The 7,948-nt window shown below is 37.9% G+C and overlaps 1 pseudogene across 1 annotated transcript; it reads left to right on the top strand.

Annotated features, from left to right (window-relative positions):
* Window positions 1-1,597: 1,597 nt before the first annotated feature.
* On the top strand, window positions 1,598-2,115 carry LOC307065970 (glycine cleavage system H protein, mitochondrial-like; annotated as a pseudogene). Its single transcript has one exon. The product of its transcript is annotated as a glycine cleavage system H protein, mitochondrial-like (transcript).
* The last annotated feature ends 5,833 nt before the right edge of the window (window positions 2,116-7,948 follow it).

Below are 7,948 nucleotides of genomic sequence, written 5' to 3' on the forward strand. Positions count from 1 at the left end.
CACTGATCTTTTTTTTTTTTTTTTTTTTTTTTTGCGGTACGCGGGCCTCTCACTGTTGTGTCCTCTCTTGTTGCGGAGTACAGGCTCCGGACGCGCAGGCTCAGCGGCCATGGCTCACAGGCCCAGCCGCTCCGCAGCATGCGGGATCTTCCCGGATCAGGGCACGAACCCGTGTTCCCTGCATCGGCAGGCGGACTCTCAACCACTGTGCCACCAGGGAAGCCCAACACTGATCTTTTTATTGTCTCCATGGATTTCCTTTTTCCAGAATGTCGTATAGTTGGAAGCAGACAGTATGTAACCTCTTCAGATCAGCTTCTTTCACTTAGTACTATGCATTTAAGTCTCCTTCATATGTTTTCATGGCTTGATGGCTTATTTCTTTTTTAGCACTGAATGATAGTCCATAGTCTGGAGGGACCACAGTTTATCCATTCACCTACTGAAAGTCATCTTGGTTGCTTTTAAGTTTTGGCAATTATAATAAAGCTGCTGTAAACATCCGTGTGCAGGTTTTTGTGTGAACATGTTTTCATCTACTTAAGGTAAATACCAAAGATCTTTATTACTGGGTTGTATGGTAAGAAAGAGTATGTTTAGTTTTGTAAAAAAACACCAAACTTTCTTCCCAGGTGGCTGTGCCATAGTTTCTTAACTGGAAAATACCTACCGTGTAGCATTATTATGAGAGTTAGATGAGTTAATAGTGTAAAGTCCTTAGACTAGCCCCTGGCACATATTAAAAGCTCAGAAAACATTGCCTGTTATGATGTGGTAATTCTGGATCGTTCCCCCTCAGCTTTCTGCAGATCAGGAACAATGACAGTGTGAACTTAAATTTCTTGGCACTTGTAGGTAAGAAAATGAAGCAACTGCTACTGAAGTCCTGTAGAGTGGCATTTAACTCTATGCCATTTACCTTCCTTTATGGGATTCCAGGCAACAACTGAATCCTTGATTTCCCCCCACACACACACACCTATTGAGATATACTTGGCATATAACATTGTGTAAGTTTATGGTGTACAGTGTGAAGATTTGGTAAATGTATACATGGTGAAATGATTACTACATAGTTAGCTCTATGTGTGTATGTGTGGTGAGAACGTTTAAGATCTACTCTCTTAGCAACTTTCAAGTGTACAATACAGAATTGTTATCTATAGTCACCAAGCTGGACATTAGATCCCCAGTTAGATCTTCTAACTGGAAGTCTGTACCCTTTAACCAACATCTTCCCATTTCCCCAGTGCCCTAGCACCTGGCAAACTTCATCCACTTTTTGTTTCAACGAGTTTGGTTTTCTTAGACTCCACATATAAGTGAGATCATACAGTATTTGTCTTTTTCTGACTTATTTCACTTACTGTAATGCTTTCAAGGTTCATTCATGTTGTCCCAAATGACAGGATTTCCTTCTTTTTTTTGGCTAATATTCCATTGTGTGTGTTTATATCTATATATAAAGAAAATGTGTTGTATGCACATATCACATGTACATTTAACCCATTTTCTTTATCCATTTATTGGTGGACAGACAAGCTGGTTGCACGTTTTGGCTATTGTAAATAATGCTACAGTGAGCACCCCTGCGAACATGGCACTGCGAGTGGTGCGGAGCGTGTGGCCCGCGGTCTACAGCCTGCGCGCCTTCTCTGTGCCCAACGCGCCCTGCCCGCCGCGGCCCTGGGGACTGCGGGTGGGCGCCATCAGTGTGCTGCGCACCAGAACCGCTCTCCTGTCGGGTCGTAAATTCACAGACAAACATGAATGGGTAATAATAGAAAAAGGTGTTGGAACAGTGGGAATTAGCAATTTTGCACAGGAAGCTTTGGGAGATGTTGTTTACTGTAGTATGCCTGAAGTTGGGACAAAATGGAACAAACGAGGAGTTTGGTGCTTTGGAAAGTGTGAAAGCTGGTAGTGAACTATTCTCCTCTATCAGGAGAAGTAACTGAAATTAATGAAGCTTTAGCAGAAAATCCAGGACTTGTCAACAAATCTTGTTATGAAGATGGTTGGCTGATCAAGATGACACTCAGTAACCCTTCAGAACTAGATGAACTAATGAGTGAAGAAGCATATGAGAAATACATAAAATCTATTGAGGAGTGAAAATGGAACCCCTAAATAAACTAGTTTGAAACAACTTAATCTAGCATAGTTGTCTTAAATTAATGGTGGATAGATTTTTAAAAAGAACCTTTTAGCAAAAGAAACTACTTGCAACAATGTTGCCTGAAGAAAATACCCCTTAACTGCCTAATGACTTCAGATAAACACCACATCTTTTTCACAACACCCTATAATTTTTAGGCTAATCTCCAGTTATAATATTCAGAATTCCTGAAATTATCTGTGGTAAAACTAGTTATAAAAATTATGTAATTCAAGGATAACATTGTTATCTTAACCTTGTATAATATTGTAACTTGCTTACAGCCATCCCTGGATTTGGGTCAAAGTACTCAATGAACTTCCCACTGGAAATAAATGGCAGTGGAGAAAAGTTTGTTAGTTATATAGTGTCCAGTGAAGAACATTACTATCTTAATTTTGCAGTATACTGTGTTTGCTGGTGCTATTTCTATACAGTGAAGCAACAGCCTTGCAGGAAAATAAGAAACAGTTTAATAATAAAATATTCAACTTCTTAATTTAAAAAAAATAATGCTGCAGTGAACGTGAGGGTACAAATAAATCTCTTTGAGATAGTGATTTCATTTCCTTTGTGTATATACCCAGAAGTGGGATTGCTGGATCATATGATTGTTCTCTTTTTAAGTTTTTGAGGAACTGCCATACAGTTTTCTATAATGGCTGCACCAATTTACATTTCTACCAACAGTGTACAAAGGCATCCTTTTCTCCACATCCTTGACAACACTTGTTATCTTGTCTTCCTAGGGATAGACATTCTAACAGGTGTGAGGTGATATCTCATTGTGGTTTTGATTTGCATTTCCCTGATGAATGATGTCAAGCATCTTTTCACATACCTGTTGACCGTTTGTATGTCTTTGGGAAAATGTCTATTTAGGTCTTCTGCCTTTTATTTATTTATTTTTTGCCTGCGCTGTGCAGCATGTGAGAATCTTAGTTCCCCAACCAGGGATTGAACCCATGCCCCCTGCAGTGGAAGCACAGAGTCTTAACCACTGGAAGGGAAGTCCCTTCTGCCCATTTTTTAATAAGATTTTTTTCTCTTGAGTTGTATGTGCTTCTTATATGTTTGAGTTATTAATCCCTTATCACATATATGGTTTGCAAATATTTTCTTCCATTCTAAAGCCTGCCTTTTTATTTTGTTGATTGGTTCTTTTCTTTTTTTTTTTTTTTGTAGTACGCGGGCCTCTCACTGTTGTGGCTTCTCCCGTTGCGGAGCACAGGCTCCGGACGCACAGGCTCAGAGGCCATGGCTCACGGGCCCAGCCGCTCCGGGGCATGCAGGATCTTCCCGGACCGGGGCACGAACCCGTGTTCCCTGCATCGGCAGGCGGACTCTCAACCACTGCACCACCAGGGAAGCCCGATTGTTTCTTTTGCTGTGCAGAAGTTTTTTAGTCTGATGGAGTCCTACTTGCTTATTTTTTCTGCTGTGGCCTGTGCTTTTGGTGTCATGTCCAAAATATCTGATGGAGTCCTACTTGCTTATTTTTTCTGCTGTGGCCTGTGCTTTTGGTGTCATGTCCAAAATATCATTGCCAAGGGAATTCCCTGGCGGTCCAGTGGTTAGGACTCCCCACTTCCACTCCTGGGGGGCCCGGGTTCGATTCCTGGTTGGGGAAATAAGATCCTGCAAGCCGTGCAGTGCAGCCTATATGTGTGTGTATGTGTGTGTGTGTGTGTGTGTGTGTGTGTGTGTGTATCATTGCCAAGACCAGTTTTCCCAGTGTTTTCTCCTAGTAGTTTTATGTTTTCAGGTCTTACATTTGAGTCTCTAATTCAATGAATTAGAGACTTAATTTTTGTTAGTGGTGTAAGATACGGGTCCAGTTTCATCCTCTTGCATGTGAATATATCCAGTTTTCCCAGCACCATTTATTGAGGAGGCACTCCTTTCCCTATTGTGTATTTTTGGCTCCTTTGTCAACTATCAGTTGACTGAATATTTGTGAGTTTATTTCAGAGCTCTTAATTCTATTCTATTGGTCTATGTGTCTGTTTTTATGTCAGTATTAAACTGTTTTGACTAGCTATGTAGTATAGTTTGAAATCAAGACATGTGATGTCTCCAGCTTTGTTCTTTTTCAAGATTGTTTCGGCTATTCAAGGTCTTTTGGGTTCCATACCTATTTTAGAATTGTTTTTTCTATTTCTGTGAAAATGCCAGCAGAATTTTGATAGGGATTGCATTGAATCTATAGATAGCTTTGGGTAGTATGGACATTTTAACAGTATTAATTCTTCTGATCCATGAACGCAGAATATCTTTCATTAATTTGTATCTTCTTCAGTTTCTTTCATCAGTGTCATAGTTTTCACTGTACAGATCTCTCATTTCCTTGGTAAAATTTATTCCCAAGTATTTTCTTGTTTTTGATGCTATTTTAAATGGAATTGTTTTCTTTATTTCTTTTTCAGATACTTCAGTTTAGTGTATAGAAATACAACTGATTTTTGTATGTTGGTTTTATATTCTGCAGTTTTACTCAATTTGTATATTAGTTCTATCAGTTTTTGGTGGAGAGTTTAGGATTTTCTACATATAAGTTCATATCATCAACAGACAAATTTTACTTCTTCATTTTTGATTAGGATGCTTTTTATTTATTTTTCTTGCCTGATTACTCTAGCACTTCCATTACTATGTTGAATAGGATTGGTGAGAGAGGGCACCCTTACATTTTTCCTGATCTTAGAGGAAAATCTTTCAACCTTTCACTACTGAGTATGATATTGGCTGTGAGTTTGTTGTATATGGCCTTTATTATTTTGAGATACATTCCTTCTATACCCAGTTTTTTGAGAGTTCTTATCATGAAAGGAGTTTTAATTTTGTCAATGCTTTTTCTGCATCTAATAAGGTGATCCTATGATTTTTATCCTTCAGTCTACTAATGTGGTATACCACATTTATTGATTTGCATCCCAGGGGTTTATTCTTGCATTCCAGGGATAAATACCACTTGATCAGTCCCACTATGATCCTCTTAATGTACTATTGAATTGGGCTTATTAGTATTTTGTTTAGAATATTTGCATTTATATTCATCAAGGATAGTGGCCTGTCATTTTCTTTTCTTGTAGTGTCCTTATCTGGCTTTGGTCTCAGAGTAATGCTGGCCTTGTAAAATGAGTTTGGAAGTGTCCTTTCCTTTTCCATTTTTGGAAGCATTTGAGAAGGCATGACATTAACTCATCTATAAATGTTTGGTGGAATTCACTACTGAAACCATCTGATCCTGAGCTTTTCAGTATTGGGAAGTTTTTTGTTTTTTGTGTTTTTTTAATATTTATTTATTTGTTGCATTGGGTCTTAGTTGCAGCAGGCAGTCTCTTTAATTGTGGCACACGGGCTCCTTAGTTGTGGCATGTGAACTCTTAGTTGTGGCATGCATGTGGGATCCAGTTCCCAGACCAGGGATTGAACCCAGACCTCCTGCATTGGGAGTGCGGAGTGTTAACCACTGCGCCACCAGGGAAATTCCAGTATTGGGAAGTTTTTGATAACTGATTCAATCTCCTTACTTGTTAGTGGTCTATTTACATTTCCTATTTCTTCATGATTTAGTATGGGTAGGTGTATGTTTCTAGGATTTATTTCTTCTAGGTTATACAGTTGTTTCTGTATAATTGTTCATAATAGTCTCTTATCTTTGATATCAGTTGTAATGTCCCCTCTTTCATTTATAATTTTGTTTGAGTCCTCTCTTGTTGAGTATAGCTACAGGTTTCTCAATTTGGTTCATCTTTTGTAACAACCAATTCTTAGTCTCATTGATTTTTTTTTCTGTTTGCCTTTCTAGTGCCTATTTCATTTCTGCTCTTTTGATAAGATTTTGCTCTTCTGTCTGCTACTTTAGTCCTACTTTGTTCTTTTTCTAGTTCCTTGAGATGTAAAGTTAGGTTAATTATTTTGGATCTTTCTTTTTTCTTAATGTAGGCATTTATCACTATAAACTTCCCTCTCAGAATTGCTTTTGCTGCATCCCACTTGCTCAGTTCTCTTAATGAATAATATGCAGAAAGGAGCATACTTATTAATTTAAAGGAGACCAGGACTTCCAACTAGTCAATTAAACCTCTGTGTGTGTAAGAAGGAAATACTAGTAATCCTCATCTGATTTGACAAGCCTTATACGTATTTACACCTTAAAGATTATAGAGATGTCCCTAGAATAGCAAATCACCAAGATAGTCATTCAGAATTTCTTACTTTTTTTAGAGATTTGAGGTTATTCTCATAGATTTTAGCAATAATCTCTGAAGTCCAGGTATCTTACAAGATTCCATGATAGGAACAACAATTCCAAGGATATATTTTAAATAATATTAGAAAACATAGTAAGGTGCTTATAGTTATAAATATTCACGTGCTCTGTATTGGACAGGGTAACAAAGCTAAGCCTTTGTTAATATTCTCTATTTGTCATTTTATCATATCAGAACTTTTATAAGGTAAGAATGATATCTCTTTCATTGTAAATTCTAAGGTTGGGGAGGGGACATCACCTTTTTCTTCTGAGAAACTTTTTTGCTAATATTGTTAATTAAATAGATTTGCATTCTCCAGACAGATCTCTGAAATTTATTAATTAGTATTATTAGATATGGCTATCAAATCCCACAGAACCTACAAAAAGAATTCTTGGGACTAATAGTAATTTTAGCAGGATCACAGAGTACAAAATCAGTATACAAAAGTCAGTCATGGACTTCCCTGGTGGCGCAGTGGTTAAGAATCTGCCTGCCAATGCAGCGGACACTGGTTCGATACCTGGTCCAGGAAGATCCCACATGCTGCAGAGCAACTAAGCCCGTGCACCGCAACTACTGAGCCTGCACTCTAGAACCCACAAGCCACAACTATTGAGCCCATGCGCCACAACTACCAAAGCCCACGCACCCTAGAGCCTGTGTGCCACAACTACTGAGCCCATGTGCAGCAACTACTGAAGCCTGCGCACTCTAGGGCCTTCATGCCGCAACTACTGAGCCTGTGCTCTGCAACAAGAGAATCCACTGCAATGAGAAGCCCATGCACTGCAGCAAAGAGTATCCCCCACTTGCTGCAACTAGACAAAGCCCGCACACAGTAATGAAGACCCAATGCAGCCACAAAAAAAAAATTTTTTTTTTAATATAAGAAAAAGTCAATCATCTTTGGGACTTCCCTGGTGGTCCAGTGGTTAAGAGTCCACCTTCCAATGCAGGGAGCAGAGATTCAATCCCTAGTTGGGGAACTAAGATCCCACATGCCGTGCAGTGTGGCCAAAATTTTTTAAAAATAATAAAAAATTAAAAAACAGTCATTTTTTTCTATACTAGCAATGAACACCTAGAAGTTGAATTTTAAAAAACAATACCTATATGTGTATGTATAACTGATTTACTTTGCTGTACACCTGAAACTAACACAACACTAAATCAACTATACTCCAATAAAAATTTTAAAAATATAAACATTTTTAAAAAGACATACTTAGGAAATTTCAAGTATTCGATACAGTATGGTTAACTATAGTCAACATGCTGCACATTATCTCTCTAGAATTTCTTCATTTTGAGGAACTAAAACCTCGTACTCCAGTTATTTGTGTTAAATGTAGATTCTGTTCATGTCTTGAAAATATTAAATATTTATATTCAATAAAATATAAGTTTAAAAAAATAAAAAACAATACAATTTTCAGTAGCAACCCAAAAAGTGAAATGCTTAGGTATAAATCTAACAAAATATTTACAGAATCTATGTGGAGAACTACAAAAGAATGATGAAAGAATT

The sequence above is a fragment of the Hyperoodon ampullatus genome, assembly GCF_949752795.1.
Source record: "Hyperoodon ampullatus genome assembly, chromosome: 18".
In the NCBI taxonomy this organism is placed as follows: Eukaryota; Metazoa; Chordata; class Mammalia; order Artiodactyla; family Ziphiidae; genus Hyperoodon; species Hyperoodon ampullatus.